Raw genomic sequence first — 16,526 nt, 5'->3', positions numbered from 1 at the left:
ACCCATGAACAAGCAGTATTTCTCCAATTGTTTAGATCTGATTTTATTTGTGTGAAAAGTGTTTTATAATTCTGTTCATATACTTCCTGGGTATATCTTTGCAGGTAGACTACCAAACATTTTACATTGTTTGCAGTTATTTTAAATAGAATTTCTCTTTCTATCTCTTCCCGCTGGACTTTGCTGGTAGTGAAGAGATAAGGTGAATGATTTGTTTCACATTCAGCAACTTTGCTCAAGGTTAATTATTTCAACTGGTTTAATTATTTCTCTAGAAATCTCTAAGTATACCATCATATCATATATAAAAAAATGATAGTTTTGTTTCCTCGTTGTCTATTTTAATTTCTGCAATTTCTTTTTCTTCTCTTATTGTCATAGCTGTTATTTCTAGTACAATTCTGAATAATAGTGGTGATAATGGGAATCTTACTTCACCCTGATTTTAATGGGAAGACTTTAAGCTTATCCCTATTACAGATAATACATGAAGAAGGTTTTAGATAGATATTACTTTTAATTTTAAGAAAAATTCCATTTATTCCTATGCTTTCCTAGTGTTTTTAATAGGAATGGATATTGTAGTTTATCAAAAAAGCATTTTCTATGTGTATTGAGATAATCATGATTTTTTGTTGACTCAGTAAGGTTAGTTGAGATGATAGTTTTTCTAATATTGAACCAGTTATGCACCCCTAGTAAAAATCTCACCTGGTCCTAGTATATTATATTTGTAATATATTGTTGTAATTTCCTTGTTAGCATTTTATTAAAAATACTTGCATCAATAATCATTAGGGAAATAAGCCTATAGTTTTCTTGCTCTGTTTTTGATCTTCTTGGTTTAGGTATCAACACTGTATTTTTAAAAGTTTTGCTAATCTTGTAATTTATATTATGTAAAAGAAATTTGGTTTACTCTTTTCCTATTTTTCCAAATAATTTATATAGTATTGAAATTATTTGTTCTTTAAATGTTTGGTAGAATATATTTGAGAATGCAACTAATCCTGAGGATTTTTTCTTAGGGAGTGACTTTCTTTTTCTAGGATAAGGTTACTTAAGTATTATGTTTAAATAGTAATTAATTAAATATATTGCTTAAGTATTATATTTCCTTTTCTGTTAATCTGGGCAAGTTTCATTTAGATTGTTAGATTTATTGTCACAAACTTGGGCAAAATCACTCCTCCTAATAATTTCTTTCATTTCTTTTTCATTTGTTATAGGTTCACCTTTTTCATTTTTGATTCAGAAAAAAAATAAATAGCTTAAGGCCAAACCCAGATTACTCAATTATGCCCTCCTTCATGTTTTATACTACTTCTTATTCGACCCACTTGGTCAATTCCAAACATGCTGCATTCTTCTTTCACATGTGCCTAATTCCTGTGCCCATTTTGTCAAAAATTCTAATAATAGTAAAAACGTATTTTTCCAGCTTTACTGACAATGCTCTAGTCCGTATCCTCCCTCCCTCCTACAAAAATTGCATAAGTGACTTTGTTAAAATGCTTTGATAAAATGTAGATAAAATACCTTCATTGGTAAAATAAATTTCCTTTCCTAGAGGTTCTTATCACTGCCTTCTCTTCAGGAGCTGTCGCAACCTTAAAAAATACAATTTAAATATTATAAAGGCATTTTTTAATTTATAGATGTAGAATGCCTAACTGATCAGTTTCCATATAACCCTGTATCTTAAAGGTCGAAATAGGCAGACTTTTTGTAGAATATTTTTTGCATTTCTATTTAAATGAGTTCAAACAAACACAATCCTCATGTGGGAAATCTCTTACAATAACATTAAAAATTCCAATTTAGGCAAGTTAACTAGAAAACCTGTGCTTCTAAAATTAAAATGAGAATTAAATTTGAAATAACAGAATTTGCAGTAAGGGGTTTTTCCTTAATAGGCAAGGGAAAAAGTCCCAGAACATATTTTTAAACATAAAAAGGAAGACTAGGACCATCTGTCTTCTCATTAAAAAGAGCAAAAATCCCACAATCCCACTTGGCAAATTCTTTTTTTTTTCAATTGGATGAACTGAAAACAAGGAATATGACAGTAAGTACACATAGCTTCTGTTTGATATTTTATTTTGGTTTTATAAAAATTTATAAAAATTAATTTTTATTTAACTACTCTTCTTTTTAAAATTATTGGCACATAGGGGTGGCTAGGTGCCACAGTGGATAGAGCACCGGCCCTGGAGTCAGGAATACCTGAGTTCAAATCCGGCCTCAGACACTTAATAATTACCTAGCTGTGTGGCCTTGGGCAAGCCACTTAACCCCATTGCCATGCAAAAAATAAAAATAAAAAATGAAATTATTGGCATGCTTGTCAGTTTTTTCCACAAATTATTGCCTATGTATGAATAAGTTTCTAGTTAAAAAGAAAGAACTAAGGGATGGGAGTTAATAGATTTTTAGTTTGTAATTTATATTTTGTAAAAGGAATTTGGTATACCCTTTCCCTATTTTTCCAAATAATTTATATAGTATTGAAATTATTTGTTCTTTAAATGTTTGGTAGAATATATTTGTGAATGTAACTAATCCTGAGGATTTTTCTTAAGGAATACCTTTAGGTTTTAATAGGTTTTAAGTTCCTGGAACACAAGTTGCTTTTTTCCTTGTTTGTCTCTAATTTGAAAATTGTCTTTGGATCATAAATCCTAGAACTTTCAGGACTTATAGAAGACATCTAGTCTAACTTCTTTTGTATTGCTATATTTTGTTTTGACCTCATCTGTATGATGGAATACATCCTCCTCCCACCCTTATCTAGTAGTGTATTATACACAGCAAAGAATAAAAAAAAAAGGAAGAAGAGGGAAAGCACCTCAGGAAAACTTACATACTCCCTGAATCTGGGATTAAAATCTTTCACATCCATAGGCTATCTCTGCAAAGAAGTGAGAGAGTGCATTTTCTTATTCACTGGACTCTATCATCTCTTTAAGCTATTTGCACAGTTCTGCCTCACTCAAATCCAATTCACAAACGAGTTAAGAGATCCCCTCATGAAGTATTGGTCCTCTGAAGAATGAAGGTAAACAACAACAATAAAGGCTGCTGCATAAGGTCTCTCTGCACAGGGATGAGGACTTCCAGAGAAGGTGTTGTGAGCTAACTCTTTGTCACACATATTTCTTACCTGTATGGTTTTACCACTATATGCATTCTGAATATATTTGTGAAAGGAGTGAACTAGGGTTTGGGGAGAAATTCAATTCAGACACAAGTCAAAACATCACCCCTGTGAGATCATTGGTCCTCTTCAAAAATGAGAATGCGAATGATGGACAATTATCTGATCTCTCTCCTCTTCTATTTGAAACTCTGCTTGATAATCAGGTTTCCAGTCTTATCAATAAACTGAAACTGTTACCTCTAATTAGCAACTATCTTTTAATTATAAAATCTTTCAGCCCTTATCCTTCCCAACCCATGTGCTTCACTTGACATTGTTGATTGTATTCTCTCCTTTCTGGGATTCCATACTACTATTCTCTTTTGTTTCATCCCTTACCTTTCTAAGCACTCCTCCATTTCTTTTACAGGCTCATTATCCATAACACATGCCCTTAACTATGGGAATTCCTCAAGGCTCTGTCCTCCTTTTTTCAAACAATTTCTCTTGGAGATTAGTTTTCTAAATGCTGTATTTTACAAACCTTTCATAGTGTTTCCTTCACTGATTATTCATCGCTTTCAATTAGATAATCAGACTAAACTAACTTTTGGAAATGGTCAAATACTGATGAATGGGATGTTTTTAGAAAAAAACTGATAAGGCATATATTCTGATGCAAAGTGAATGAATAGAATCAGGGAAACAATCAACACAATAACAGCAATATTGGGGTGGCTAGGTGGCGCAGTGGATAAAGCACTGGCCCTGGAGTCAGGAGTACCTGAGTTCAAATCTGACCTCAAACACTTAATAATTACCTAGCTGTGTGGCCTTAGGCAAGCCACTTAACCCCATTTGCCTTGCAAAAAAAAAAAAAAGATGATCTACTGTGAAAGTCTTAGTACTCTGATCTACCACAACTCCAAAGGACTCATGATGTAAAATTCTATGCATCTCCCAGGTATTTTTTCCTGTCAAAATTATTTTAAATGAGGTATTTCTAGTTATCTCTACTAGTAGGGTTAGGACCCTACTAGTAGTAGACCCTTCCCCTGGATCTTCCAAGTTGTCTTGGGCTAGAAAATTGTTTCATTCAATCTTTTTATGGGTTTTGTCACTAGAATTTGGTTAGAGTTATTATTTAAAGGTATTTGGAATGCTTTGGAGGAGAGCTTGGGTGAGAACCTGCCTTTAGTCCACCATCCTGGCTCTGCCTCCTCTCATTCTCTTTAATGAAATTATTGTTTCTATGATTTGTTCTTTAATCCACTTATTTTTAAAGAGTAGGTTGTTTAGGGGCAGCTAGGTGGCACAGTGGATAGAGTACCAGTTCAACTCAGGAAGACCTGAGTTCAAATCTGGCCTCAGAAACTTAATAATTGCCTTGTGACCTTGGGCAAGTCACTCTTAACCCCATTGCCTTAAAAAAATAAAATTAAAACTAAAAAAAAAGAGTAAGTTGTTTAGTCTCCAATCAATTTCTTTTTCTGTGTTTCCCATGGTTTCTATTTAAATATAATCTTTGTTGCATATTGGCATAAAAAGAAAGCATTTGATATTTTTACCTTTCTATAGTTTTTAGCTGTACAATTTTTTATGCCCTACTATATGGTTTATCTTGGTAAAAGTACCATGTGTATAGGGAATTAAAGTTATTTTTGTCATACAATTTTTATCTTAGGAACATTTAATTTGAAAAGTAAATATTCTATCTCTGAGATCTAAGGATATATGACAATATTAAAGATAAATTACTTTAAATTACATGATATTAACATTGTAAATTTCATAATCTCAAAATTGGAAGGGATTTGACTTCTAGTCTAGCATCTCCAAATATCTATTGGACATATCAAACTAGATGAGTCAATGTCATCTTTAACTCACTCTGTCTAAAACAGAACTCACTATCTCCTCCTACCACCTCAAATCTTCCCTTCCTTTCTAACTTTCCTATCACCATTACTGTGGAAGGTCTGCCTAGTCACCTTGGCTTGTAACCTAAGTGTGATCTTTGTCCTTACTCTTTTTCACTTTCACCCCTCCTCCACCCATAAACAATCAGTTGCAAGTCCTGTCATTCCTACTTTCAAAACATTTCTTTTAGTATTCCTCCTTCTCTCTTCTCAAACTGTCACCATTTTGGTACAAATCCTCATGATCTCATTCCTGGACTATTGTAATGGTCTAGTAGCAGTTCTCTCTTACTCAAGTCTCTCTTTACTCCAGTCCATTCTCCATTCAATTCTAAAAATTAATCAAATTTGAATATGCCACTACCTATTCAATCAATGCTAATGGCTCTCTATTGCTTCTAAGATCAAATATAGAATCCTGTTTGGCTTTCAAAGTTTCTAATAACTTGGAAACTTCCTACCTTTCTTATCTTACACTTGATAAAAATTGTATGGCAAAAATAACTTTAATTCCCTATACACACAGTAATTAAATACAAAAACAGTTGAAAAACTAAAGTACTATAGAAATGTAAAGTTTTGTAGTTTATAATTGAAAGCATTATTTTTATAATTATTTACTGAAGGCAAAAGTATTTTTCCTTGAAGCTGAAAACAGGCCTATATTTGGTTTTCTATAAACTATAACAAAAAATAATCATTTAAGAAACTTGATCATAAAGATAATAATTGTCTGAGGTGGGATTTGATTAGAGGCTTCCTGACCCCAATCCAATTCAACACCACTCTGCCAAACTGCCTTTATAACTATTAAAAATGTAAAAGTCTGAGAAAATATGTTGATATATTTTTATATAATATGTTTTAGTACATAGTACCAAATTAAATGTTTCAACAGGAGGAATTTTTGAAAAAAGGAATTTTCCTGAATATATTTTTTCCTATTGGAACATGGCAGCTTAAGAATTAAAATAGAGGGGGCAGAGCTAAGATGGCAGTGTGAGGGCAGGAATTCCAAAAACCTCTATTTTAAAAATACTCCAAAAACCTTAAACAAATATTAGAGAAGCAGAATACATAGAAAGACCTAGTGAAACAATTTTCCAGACAAGATAACTTGGAAGATCCATGGGAAAACTGTTCCACCAGGGTGGGAAGTGGCAGCAGCACAGCCAGGGTTATACTGCACAAGAGAGAAGAGCTCCAGCCTTCCAGGAACAGCCTGTGGGGCACCTGGGTTCCTGAGGGTGCCTGGGCTCATGGCAATGGTTTCCAGTCCTCCCAACCCACGGATCGCCAGACACAACTTGGAAGATCAGTGGGAAAACTCTGCCAGAGTGAGGGTAGAGCCCAGGCCAGTGCTGTCATCTTGGGGAAATGGAAGCAGGCCTATAGTGCCACTGAGCAGGGAGTTGCCTGGCAGCTGCTTCCAAGGGTACTCAACCCACAGAAGCTAGGAGGGTAGGGGGAGATTGTTGAGGTCTCTCTGCTATTCCTGGGACAGGACTCCTCTGCTTTGTCCATATTCAGACCCTGGTCACAGTCTGGGGCCCCCTATTGCCATAGTGGAGCTGGGACTCTCTTCACAGTTCCAGGGCAGAGGGAAGTGCTTGTGGTCATTCGCAGACCAGAGCACCAACTGGAAATGAGTCAGAGTCTCTCATAAGACACTGAAGGAACCGAGGTACTTGTGGGAGTGTCCCAATAACATTCAAAAGCTTAGGAAGTATCTCAAAACCAGGGTATAGACTGGGGAAATGAATAAATAGAGAAAAAAAAGAATCTGACCATAGATAATTACTTTGGTCCTTCAGAAGATGACAAAGTCAAAGTTTCTGTATCCAAAGCTTCCAAGAAAAATAGGTCTCAGGCTATGAAAGGGCTCAAAAAACATTTTGAAAACCAAGTAAGGGAAGTAGAGGAAAAATTGGGAAGAGAAATTAGAGCAATGCAGGAAAATCATGAAAACCAATCAGCAGCTTGGTCAAGGAGATACAAAAAAAAAATACCAAAGAAGACATATTAAAAACCAGTTTAATTCAAATGTAAAAAGCAATCCAAAAAGGTTAATGTGGAGAGGAATGGCTTAAAAAGCAGAATTGGCCAGATAGAAAAATGATAAGAAAATTCTCTGAAGAAAACAATTTCTTCAAATGTAGAATGGAGTTAAAGGAAGCTGACATTGTGAGGAATCAAGAAACAATAAAAGAAAACCAAAAGAATGAAAAGCTAGCAGACAATATGAAAATATCTCATTGGAAAAACAATGGATCTGGAAAACAGATCCAGAAGAGACAATTTAAAAATTATTGAGCTACCTGAAAGTCATGACCAGGAAGAGAGCCTTGACTTCAATTTTAAAGATTGCTACAGGAAAATTGCCCTGATATCCTAGAAGCAAAGGGTAAAATAAAAATTGAGGGAAACCACCGATCACCTCCTGAAAGAGATCCCCCCAAAAATAACTCCCAGGAATATTATAGCCAAATTCTAGAACTTCCAAGTCAAAGAAAAAACATTACAAGCAGCCAGAAACATTCCAAATATCATGGTACTATAGTCAGGATTACACAGAACTGGGGCAACTAGGTGAGGCAGTGGATAGAGCACTGGTCCTGGAGTCAGGAGGACCTGAGTTCAAATCCAGATTCAGACAATGACAAATTGCCTAGCTATGTGACTTTGGGTAAGTCATTTAACCCCATTTCTTTAAATAAATAATTTTTTAAAAAAAGGATTACACAGTTCTCAGCAGCAACTACATCAAGGGCTCATAGGGCTTAGAACATGATATTCTGGAAGGCAAAAGAGTTTGGATTACAACCAAGAATCAACCACTCAGCAAACTGAACATTCTCTTCCAGGGGGAAAAGATGGACATTCAGTAAAACAGGAATTCAAACTTTCCTGTTGAAGCAGCCAGAGCTGAACAGAAAGTTTGATCTCCAAGTACAGCACTCAGGAGAAGTACAAAGAGGAGTGGATGAGAACAATAAATTATGAGGGATTTAATTATGTTGAATTGCTTATGGGAATTGCAGTATGGGAAAATGATACTAAGTCATTTGAATCATCTCAATTAATAGAGTAATTAGAAGAAGCATATATATTAGACAAGACTCAGGAGAACGAATATGAAGGTATATTTTAAAGATGGAGTCAATGGAGGAAAAGAAATTGGTTGGGAGAAAGAGAAAGGAGAGGAAGAATGGGTGAAGATATTTCATGTTAAGAAAAACTTTTTTGCAATGGAGTGGAAGGGGGGAAGATGAGGGGGAATGAGTGAACCTTCATTTTCATTGAAATGAGAGGAAACCTCAAAGAGGAAACAAGATGACACTTAATAGGGTATAGAAATCTATCTTACTCTGGAGGAAAAAAGAAGAAAGGGATGGGAGAAAGGGTATGGGGGTGGGGAAGGGAGGTGTAGGTGAAAGAAGAAAGATCATGGAAGAGGGTAATCAGATACAACACTTTTTTTGTTGTTGGTTTTTGCAAGGAGGTGGGGTTAGTTGGCCTGTCTGGGATCACATGGCTGGGTGGTTGTTGGGTATCTGCGGCAAGATTTGGGCTTGGATTCTCTTGCCTCCAGGGCTGGTGCTCTGTCCACTGTGTCACTTGTTTGTCCCACAACACACTTTTAAGGAGGGATAAAGTTAAAGGAAAGAGAGAATAGAATAAATGGGAGTGGGGAAGAATGGATGGAGGGAAATGCAATTAGCAATAGCAACCATGGGAAAAAAATATGGAAGCAACTTCTCTGATGGAATTATGATGAAGGCAATCCATCCCAGAGACAGAGCTGATGGTATCTGAACACAGACTGAAGTACAATTTTTCTCTCACTTTTTTTCATGAGGTTTTTCTATTTTTTTGGGGGGGGGATTACTCTTACAACAAGACTATTTTAGTAATGTGTAAATAAATAATTTTTAAAAAAGAATTAAAATAGGAATGACATAGTAATACATACTTATAAACTCCCATGAACTTTGAATATCAAATTAACATCAAAAAGTTCCATTGATATGTGTACAAAGGTCCTTGAAAGTGCCCTGAGTAAGAGGAAGTCTGTATAATTTTGCTGTCTGCCCACACTATTTATTTTTAAGGAAATGAAAAGATATGTGGAAGTAACTTGCTGTCTTAGTGTGTTTGACTTCCATTTGTCTGTATTGTCTGAAGTACAGGGGCACAAGAGTCTAGAAGGAAGACACAAGAAAAGTAAGTAATCTTCCTAGGTAATAGGTGGAAAAGGAATGAAATATGCTTCTCTTCATTTTGTATTTTCTTTCTTTTTTAAATTCATATCTTGTTCTATCTCTGAATATTGAATCAGCTTTTTTCTTCTCATATAGCATGATTTTCAGTAGATCTAGTTTTGCTCTCAACTTCTCCATATTGTTACAGAAACAGAATTCTTTGATCATTTCAGAAAAAAAACATTTATCAAAACTAAATTTTGATATTTTTCCTTAACTGAACTTTCACTTTAAATTTTGCTCAGTTGTTTTAAATATGAATAACTTTTTGAGACCTGATTTGGGTTTTATTTTTTGGCAAAGATCCTGGAGGGGTGGGCCATTTCCTTCTCCAGTTGTTTTTTTTTACATAATGAGGAAACTGAGGCAAACTAGGTGACTTTCTAAGGATCATGTAACTAGTTTCTTAGGACAAATTTGAACCCAGATTTTCCTGATTCCAGTCATGGTGCTTTATCCAGTGTTAAAAATGACCACAATTCAGAGAAGAAAATGATGGAATATGAATACAAATCGAAATATTCCATTTTCACTGTCTTATATTTTTTCTCTTGTTCTGTTTCTTCTTTTACAACATTATTAATGTGGAATTATGTTTTATATAAGTGCACATATATAACCTAGGGAGGAAAGGAGGGAGAAAAATTTGAAACTCAAAATCTTTCAAAAAATGAACATTGCAAATTGAAAATTGGAACATTGCATAACTGGAAAAATAAAATACTATAAACTTTTTTTATGTTTTTGCAAGGCAAATGGGGTTAAGTGGCTTGCCCAAAGCCACATAGCTACGTAATTATTAAGTGTCTGAGACCGGATTTGAACCCAGGTACTCCTGACTCCAAGGCTGGTGCTTTATCCACTACACCACCTAGCCACCCCTTAATACTATAAACTTTTAAAAAAATTGATAGTAGTTCTTTTTGGTTTGTTTTTAGAAATTTAGTAGTGAGAAAGAAATACTATTTTGGTCATTTGAAATTTCTTACAGAAAGTTATCTGGCATTTCCCATTGGTATTTTGGAATGCATAACTGAAAACTTCTGTTTCATTTTTTTACTTTGTAACAAGTTGTAAATGTATAATTGTCTATTTTATCTACTATGTATTATACATTACTATGCATTATGTTACATTATGTACACACGTAGATTTAGAACATGCTTAAATATTTTGCCAAGAATTATATTTTTTACTGTTCTCAAGTTTTTAAAAATAACTACTATAGTGCAGTTAAGATTTGTTCCTAGTTCAGAATTTAGTGTCCGACACAATTTAAGATCAGAAATAATAATGATGATAATAATAGCCAACTCATATATGCTTCCTATATGCTAGGCACCATGCTGACAGCTTTACAATCTTTATCTCATTTGATCCTTCCAACAACCCTAGAAAGTGGATCCTGTTATTATCTCTATTTTTATACTTGAAAAAACTGAAGCAAATAGAAGTTAAATGTAGGGTCCAAGGTCACTCAGTAAGTATCAAAGGTAGGATTTAAACTCAGGACTTCCTTATTTCAGATCTAGCAACTTGTCCACTGTGAACCGTTAGCTGCCCCTAAATATAATGAAATTTCATTGGAATTCCAGAAGTAGAATTTAATTTCACAAGTCCCAATGATGAATTTTTTATTTGATTGATTTTGTAGTGCTTTTAATATTCTTCAAGCCTTTTAATAATCTTATAATCAATAGTTAATGAGAACAGAAGTTCTTAATTGTAAATGTAGTACCTCCCTAGTCCCCAACTCTTCCCAGAATTGCTCTTTTAGGTTCAATGTACTATTTGTACTATTTGAGTGCACAATTCATTCAAACCAGTAGTTCATGAGGCCCTACTAATGTTTGCTTTTTTTTTCTAGTCATTTAGCAAGCACAACTGATTCAAAGCAAAAACATATAATGAATAGGAAAAATGAATACATAAATTCACAGTTGAACATCATTTCCTGCCCTTAATAAATGTGAGTTATAAATAAATATACCATCAGTGCATGAGTAATGGAATACATATTTAGAAAAAAGTATGGCCAAGGCATATTCATATAAGGCTAATAAAACTGTCCAGGTATAAATTTCTTCTTATAATTTTATCATGCTACTCTTATTGAGCCTGCTTCCTCTTGTGTGTGGCATCTCTGCTGGGTATAACACTCCATTAGTCCCATGCTAACTTCTTCTTCTTCTTTTTATTTTTTTTTGGTTTTTTTCAAGGTAATGGGGTTAAGTAACTTGCCCAAGCTTGCCCAAACTCATACAGCTAGGTAATTATTTAACTGTCTGATTCTGTATTTGAACTCAGGTCCTCCTAACTCTATCCAATGCACCATTTAGCTGCCCCACCATGATAACTTCTTTTATGACTTGTGAGCAACTAACCTCAGCTGGCTATTCTCCAGTGGGTTTGTATTGTCCACTGGGTATGTGGACATTGGTCCCTGTTTTCAACTTCTGAGCTTCATCTCTTTAGGATTATGTATCCATTATCTCACCAGTCTGCTAAAGAATAGTGGCCTAATAAGGGCAGACGTACAGCTCATTAGTTATAGCTACCACACACAGCTAACACAACAAAGTAGAATGCTCCTAAACTAGTCATTTCTTTTCAGATTCTAATGTCTGAGCAGAGATTATAGCCCTTTGTTGCAGATAACTGTCTTGGATATTCCCAACATCTTCTCTGGTTAGTCATGTAAATGAATTTGAACCAGATCAAAATCTAAGTTACAGAGACAAATGGTGTTCTTCCTTCCCTACCTCTTCCCCAGGGTAGTTTCACTGCCTTTATAATGTCTTTAGCAGCAGGGAATTCCCAGAAAAAAAAATCAAGACCCATATATTTTAGTTGACCAGTAGAATTTATCTCTAAACTGATAATCTGATCAAAACTGACCCAATATCTCAGTCATGAGGAACAGTTATTGTCTATCTAAATATACAGAAAAAAAGTAAAATAAAATTATTACTTGATCTGACCAAACCTTTTTTATTGAAGGTCTTTGTCTAGTCATTGCTAGAGGTGAAATAGACCTTGGAGATCCCCTCATTTCATAATGAAAGAAATGATTATTTCTCTCTTATAATAAAAACAAATTATTGAATTGGACTAAGGATTTGTCCCCTTTTCTACTTCTCATTCAGAAATCAGGCTGCCTTTGAAGTTTAGGGCTGATGAGGAAAGGAAAAGTTCAGATCTGTTCAAATGGTAAAGAAATTTTAATTTAGGTGAAATGATGGACTGTGGCTTGTTGTGTTTACTCAGGCAGGTCTGAGGAAAAGTGGATTGATTCTCTCTTTAGTCTAGATTATCCTAGGTAGGGTGATGTGGGTGTAGATAAATCTTTTTTTTATTTTGAATTTTTCACAATTTTTCCCCTAATCCTACTTCCCTCCCCCACCCTCCCCCACAGAAGGCAGTCTGCCAGTCCCCACATTGTTTCCATGGTATACATTGATCTAAGTTGAATGTGATGAGAGAGAAATCATATCCCCAAGGAAGAAAAACAAAGTATTGTGCCTAGTTGTTGCATTAATGGAATGAACAAGTCCATCAATATGGGTCATCACCCCCATGTTGCTGCTAGGGTGCACAATATTCCTCTGGTTCTGTTCATCTCACTCAGCATCAGTCCAAGCAAATCTTTCCGGGCTTCCCTGAATTCCTATCCCTCCTGGCTTCTAATAGAACAATAATGTTCCATCACATACATATACCACATTTTGTTAAGCCATTCTCCAACTGAAGGACATTTACGTTAACTTCCAATTCTTTGCCTCCACAAAGAGAGTTGCTATGAATATTTTTGTGCAAGTGATGTATTTTTATACATTACTAAAATATTCTTGTTTAAGAATAAACATAATGCCCCCTGCCCCCCAAAATATTGACCTTCTTGAGAAATAAAGTAAAGAGAAAAAAATGTGTTTCAGTCTGTGTTCTGATACCATCTGCTCTGTCTCAGGTGGATCACATTACTTCCATATTTTTGCACTGTTGCTGTTGCTGATTGTAAATCCCTCCATCCATTCCTCCCCACTACCATATATTATATTTTCTCTCTCCTTTCACTCTGTCCCTCTTCTAAAAGGTACTGTAGGGTGGCTAATTAGCACAGAAGACTGATCACCGGTCCTGGGGCCAAAAGGCTCAGAGCCCACATACCACCCCTGAGACCCAGCAACCACCAGGCCCCGTGGTCCTGGACAGGCCACCCAATCCCAGACCCTTGCGAGAAGTAAAAAAGAAAATGTGTTATATTTGACTGTTCTCTCCTATGATCTACCCTCTCCTCTATCACCCACATTCCTGCCTTCCCCTTTTCCCCCTTCTCCCCTTTTTACTCTAGATGTCTACACCCTTTTGAGTGTGTGTGTGCTGTTTCCTCTCTGAGCCATTTCTGATGAGAATGAAGGTTCCCTCATTCCCCCTCACCTTCCCCCCTCCCATATCATTGCAATAGCTCATTGTATAAAGAAGAAAAAAATATCTTTTATATGAAATATCTTAGCCTATTCCACCTCTCCTTTCTCTTACTCCCAGTGCATTTCCCTTTTAGCCATTGTCTCCATTTTTACAACATATTATATCTTCATATTCAGCTCTCTCCTGTGCTTCATCTATAAAACCTCCTTCTATCTGCTCTATTAAATGAGAAGTTTCATATGAGTATTATCAGTATCATTTTTCTATGCAGGAATACATGCAGTTCATCATCATTAAGTCCCTCACATTTTACCCTTCTCCTCCGCCCTCTGTGCTTCACCTAAGTCCTGTATTTGAAGGCCAAACTTTCTGTTCAGCTCTGGTTGTTTCAACAGGAACATTTGAAATTTCCCTGGTTCGTTGAAAGTCCATCTTTTTCTCTGGAAAAAGATGTTCAGTTTTGCTGGGTAGTTGATTCTTGGTTGCATTCCAAGCTCTTTTGCCTTCTGGAATATTATATTCCAAGCCCTACATGCCCTTTATGTAGTTACTGCTAAGTCCTGTGTGATCCTGACTGCAGCTCCACGATATTTGAATTGTGTCTTTCTGGCTGCTTATAATATTTTCTCTTTGACTTGGGAATTCTGGAACTTGGCTACAATATTCCTGGGAGGTTTTTTTTGGATCTCTTTCCAGGGGAGATCAGTGGATTCTCTCAATTTCTATTTTGCCCTCTGCTTCTAGGATATCAGGGCAATTTTCCTGTAGTATTTCTTTAAAAACGAGGTCAAGGCTCTTTTCCTGATCATGACTTCCAGGTATACCAATAATTTTTAAATTATCTTCCCTGAATCTGTTTTCCAGATCAGTTGTTTTTTCAATGAGATGTTCCACATTTTCTTCTAATTTTTCATTCTTTTGGTGTTGAAGTATTGTCTTGACTTCTTGTAAAGTCAGCAGCTTCCTTTAGCTCCATAATAGATCTGAAAGATTTGTTTTCCTCAGAGAGCTTTCTTATCTCCTTTTCCATCTGGCCAATTCTGTTTTTTAAAGCATTCTTCTCCTCAATAACTTTTTTGAACTGTTTTATTCATTTGACCTATGCTGGTTTTTAACATGTTATTTTCTTCAGCATTTTTTTAGATCTCCTTGACTAAGCTACTGACTTCTTTTTCAAGTTTTTTTCTGCATCTCTCTCATTTCTTTTCCCAAATTTTCTTTTTTTTTTCTGCCAGAAGTACATTTTATTACATGGTACACAAATCATGTTTTCCTTAGATCTTCACATTGACCTAATTTCACATTGTATCTGGTATTATCCCCTTGGCTAATCTCATCATTTGACAACTAGAATCAACTTTCCAGGTCCAATGTTTCATTTTCAAAGTCAGACAGAAGCAAAGTAGAGATTCAACCAGTGAAGCCAACCAGATACCAAACCAGTACAAGAGCAGTTCACAAGAACAAAATACAAAATAAAATAATTACATTGCATTCTAAGAATGACACCCTACCATCTACCAAGGAGAAATCATTAATGCTTCTCTAGCCAATCCCCAGGGCAGGCCCTTGCAGAACATCATTTTGCTTTCTAGATCCAAGAAATATATTACTATCCATTTTTTGTTGGCAGGTAAAAATCTTCAACCAAAAGGTATCGAGAATGGAAGCAATCAAAGCTTGGCACCAAGGAGCCATCCAAGTCTTATGTTCTTTCAACAACCTAGCAATTTGTTAGCAGGACCAACAGGTTCTCTCTCTCACTCCTCCAAGTATCCTGATGCCTCCAAGGTTCTGCTTTCCCCTGTCTCCCCACAAAGGAAAACCCTCACTTTTTATTTTCTTAGTTTTTGCAAGGCAATGGGGACAAGTGGCCCGCCCAAGGCCACACAGCTAGACAATTACCAAGTGTCCGAGGCCGGACCGAACTCAGGCACTCCCAACTCCCGAGCGAGCGCTCCACCCACTGGGCCCAAATTTTCTTATATCTCCCTTACTTGATATTCAAAATCTTTTTTGAGCTCTGTTATAGCCTGAGCCCAACTTCCATTTTTCATAGAGTCTTTAGATGCAGGAGCTTGTACTTCCTCATCTTCAGATTGAGGAGGATTCTTGGGATCATAGATAATATATTTCTCAGTGTTGTTCCTCTTTTTCCTCTGTTTATTCATTTGTCCAGCCTGTGCCTGGTTTTGGAGTGCTTCCTGAGCTTTTGAGTATTATTGGGATACCCACTTTGGGGGTTCTTTTGGTACACCCCACTGGGACCTTTATTCCTCCAAGGGCATATGCTCTCTTGCCTGTGCTTTGATACGTAGATGACCACAGACACTCCCCTCTGCCCTGGAGTGTGAGTAGGGTCCCTGCTATCTTAGTATGGAAGGCCAAACTGCAACCTGGATCTGAGTGTGGGCAAACAGCAGAGTCCTGCCCCAGGGAGAGCAGAGAGATTTCTACAGTCTCCCCTAACCCCCTTACTGTCTGTAGGCTGTGCTCTGGAGTTGCAGGCTGGTTTCCCCTGATTCTTGCTGCAGGTTCTGTGGCCGGTGCTCCACACTCCACACTCATTCTGATGTAGCAGAGTTCTCTTACAGCCCCTTCAAGCTGTTGCTGGGCTGGGCTGGGCTGCACTACAGCCAACCCCCAGTCCTGGTGAAACACACCTTTCTCACAGAACTTCTGAGTTATCTTGGACTGGGAAAATGTATTGCTCAGTCTTTCTGTGGGTTCTGCCCCTCTAAATTTTGGCTAGAGTCATAATTTGTTGGCTTTTGGAGT

General features: G+C 36.2%; 1 protein-coding gene across 1 annotated transcript in view; it reads left to right on the top strand.

Moving 5' to 3' along the window:
- Positions 1-9,211: 9,211 nt before the first annotated feature.
- Positions 9,212-16,526, top strand: part of HPGDS (hematopoietic prostaglandin D synthase) — a 43,155-nt gene continuing 35,840 nt past the window's right edge. The window contains exon 1 of the mRNA XM_074228060.1: positions 9,212-9,282. The gene's annotated coding sequence lies outside the window, so the exon portion shown is untranslated. The remainder of the gene's footprint in view (positions 9,283-16,526) is intronic.

The sequence above is a fragment of the Macrotis lagotis genome, chromosome 3, assembly GCF_037893015.1.
Source record: "Macrotis lagotis isolate mMagLag1 chromosome 3, bilby.v1.9.chrom.fasta, whole genome shotgun sequence".
Taxonomy (NCBI): Eukaryota; Metazoa; Chordata; class Mammalia; order Peramelemorphia; family Peramelidae; genus Macrotis; species Macrotis lagotis.
The sequence above is the reverse complement of the archived record's forward strand: the minus strand, read 5'-3'. Positions and strand labels throughout refer to the sequence as shown.